At 36.1% G+C, this 3,484-nt stretch overlaps 1 pseudogene; it reads right to left on the bottom strand.

Moving 5' to 3' along the window:
• Nucleotides 1–940: 940 nt before the first annotated feature.
• On the bottom strand, nt 941–3,282 carry LOC102605142 (DUF21 domain-containing protein At4g14240-like; annotated as a pseudogene).
• Between the last annotated feature and the right edge of the window lie 202 nt (nt 3,283–3,484).

Raw genomic sequence — 3,484 nt, 5'->3', positions numbered from 1 at the left:
ATTAAGAGTAATTTTGTAAGAGAGTTTGTGTTGGGAAACACTTGTGTGAACCCTTTCTTTGGAGTGATCTTGTGAGGTTATTCTCTTTGGGTATTTGGGATTAATTAGAGTATTTACTCTAAATTTATACTCTCTTTTGTACTCTTATTGATATAGTGAAATTGCTCCTCTCCGCTTGTGGGTTAGGTCACACCGACTGAACCACGTTAAATTTATGTCTTCTTTAATTGCTTCACTTTCGTTATTATCAACTTACTATTGTCTTTGTTATTGTCATTATAACATTGTTTGGCTAAGTTCCGCACTACCCGAGTTCTTGATCCTAACAGTTCTATAGCAGCTTTTAGTGAACGACGAAACAGAAAACTCAATACACAAATGCAGCAAAAACATAGAACTCTCCTCTCCCATCACCATTTTAGTATAATCACAATGTAATGAATTATGCACTTGAAATCACTAAGTATACTGTTAACACCACACAACGGATTTAGTTTCTTGCAACTATGTGTATAGAAATTATTATGTTGACATTTTCAAAAATATTTCATCATATATCAATGAATATAGTATAAAATGTGTACTTATGGTTCCCTTTTGGTTTTTGGGCTGTTAACCTCCGGATTGATGGAGCTCGTGCCACTGATGAAGCTGCAGCCACACGAATTCTGTAGATATTTTTTGGAAAAAGTTACAATCTGCTCTTCAACAATAGTTACTATATTGAGTAGGTGAAATTAAGTTGTCCAGCTCTCACCCACCTCTTATGTACATCAACATACTCATCAGTCTCGTGCTACTATTTCCTCCTGCACTAATGATGTTAATTTCCATCATATGTGTAAAAGAGGTAACGAGAAACTAGAAGAACCCCAAAGATCACCTGTAAGAGTTCTTCAAAAACATCTTCCAAAGTAATAATACCTATTACTTCAGCATCCTCAACTACTCAGGAACTCCATTTGTCACTGCATCAGCAGATGTTGGAGGCGTTACTGCCAGTACTGTAGCCTTCTCGATGTCAACAACGACACTCTCTGTCTTTTCACCCTTTGCCATCAAATGATGGGTAGTTACATGAGGATTTCCACCAGCAACGTAACTGTACTATCATCAGATTTCTCTTCCTCAAGTACCAAGGGAGGTTTTTTGTTTTTCCCTTTAAGCTTCACTACTGCAGCCATATGACTGCCTCGTTTAGTATATCATATAGTGGCATATATATCAGCTGGAACTCTGAAAAGATTCATGGAAAACAAGGTTTACAGCTTACTGATCAACACATGCATATATAAAGAAATGAAGTAGAGTAGTAAAAAGTTAATACCTACGGATAGAAACAGCACTAACTGGTGTCTCAGTTTCTGGACGTACGGTAAGAAGACTTTTTACCTAAAATCAAATTGAAACTATCAATTTCAACGGAATAGCAAGATTACAAGTGCTCTGAAGGTGAGATCCAAAACTCACCAGTACAAGTCCAGTAATATTCTTTGAACTACCTGAGTAGACTGGAACTCAGCTATGACCCCGAGCAATAATTTTACCCATTGCCTCCCTATAATAGGGGCACAGATGATCAGTTAGCCAACTACTAAAAATTATCTGGAATATTTCTGAGGTTAATATCCAAGAAATAGAGTACATACATGGTCCATAGAGAAATTGAGAAGCAAACGAAATTAGAACTTATTATACCAAGCAATTATTCATGTATAGTGAGGTAAGCCTTGCCAGGAACCTCACAAATAATAAATGACAGTACAAATATCTGTACTGTAAGTAGCTACCATGAAGGTAGTACACCATATAGCTCATCTGAAAGAGCTCGTTTCTTCAATTTACTTTTTTATCTCTTTTTAGTTGGAAAGAGAATAAAAAATGGTAGTCATACTGTTTAGCTGAGAACAGAACCAAAGAAGCTTGGAAGAATAATGGCACCACACTCACCAGTCCAGCTTTGAATTGACATTCAATGAAAATGTCGACTCAATGGGTGTCATGGCCTCCTCAGCAGTCTATCAACGACACAAAAGCCAAACAAAAAAAAAAAACAGGTCATCACAGTACTGTATCAAGATTTTCAAATTCAAAAGGAAAACAGGAGAAAAAAAGAGTCAAAGTAAGTATTATAGCCATAGCAGTGGTCTGTCTTGAATCAAGAATCTATCTCAGGATACTGATAATTTAGGCATACTGACAAAAAAATATATTTCTTCTCATGATGTGGTCCATTTTCACAACTACAAAGAAGGAAATACGGATGTTTTAAAACCCAAGCATTATTAATTGATAAACCTGAGGTCTGGAGAAGCATGGCAACGATAAGACCGCGTCAGTGTCCATACCTTCTCAGTTAAATCTAATGCTCCACTAATTATTGTGTAAGTTCACCTCCCTTGCCAGCTTGCAGAACTTTCTCATTTAAAGAAATCATGGTTTCCAAAAAGCTAAAGGAACTAGAAGTAATAATCTATTGGTTCTGCAGTCTTGTCGTTACTGAAAATTAAGGATACAACACTGACCTCTTCACTGTGGATAGAAACAAGAGCCTTTAACTGAGCTCGTCTAAACCGTACTTCATGATGTCCTAATACGCAATCTAGGATCTGAAATACAAACATAATTTCATAAGAGGTTAAAAGAACTTAACAATTAGTCAAGAGATGCAGTAAAAAGAAAAAGAAAAAGGAACAAAGCTTCATCTGTTATATGTTTCTTGATAAACAGATTTCAATTCTTATCAGCTAAGAGTATTCTAAGGCATCAACAAGAACTCAGAACCCAAGATGCTTAAATTACGACACTCCTTTAAAGTGAAGAATGCACATGTTTGCTATCATTCATTGACTAAGCTATCTTTACTTTTTGGTACTTAGGATACACGTCCACCTTTGTCTTTAATTACTTCAGAAGTGCAATGATTACCTTCCCTATGGGGTAAGCAATTGGGTAGCATATGACCATCAGAACACGAACAAGTCAAACAAAATTTGCACCCACCGCAAGTCCATACCTGGTACATATTGCTTGAGGAATAACCTACAAAACCGAAATAGGAGGAAGATGAGATCATCACACAATTAAACTAAGGTCTTAAATGTGGAGATGTTAATTTAAGACAAAAGTTACTGACAGTATAACGGCTACATATTGATTGAACATTTTGTCCAGGTATAAGGGTAGGGCCTCCATTGCAGCAGCATTACATAGAAGTAGGGTCACAAGAAGCTGGTGTTGCTTCTGAAAAATGGGAAGTATTACAGCTGAAAAGGTGAACATTCCATTAAAAGTAGAAGTTATGCTTTGATACAGATTCTCCTAACAAACAAACTGAAAACTACTTTTACATTTATATTTAATCACAAGATACCTTGTAGTAGAATATACTTATATCTCATCTAAACACACAAATGCTACTTCTGCTCCAATTGAATTATTATTATTATTATTGGGGTCTCTCATTGCCATTCGAACTACTGCC

The sequence above is a fragment of the Solanum tuberosum genome, unplaced genomic scaffold, assembly GCF_000226075.1.
Source record: "Solanum tuberosum cultivar DM 1-3 516 R44 unplaced genomic scaffold, SolTub_3.0 scf00031, whole genome shotgun sequence".
Lineage (NCBI taxonomy): Eukaryota > Viridiplantae > Streptophyta > Magnoliopsida > Solanales > Solanaceae > Solanum > Solanum tuberosum.
This window is presented reverse-complemented; position numbering and strand designations above follow the sequence as displayed.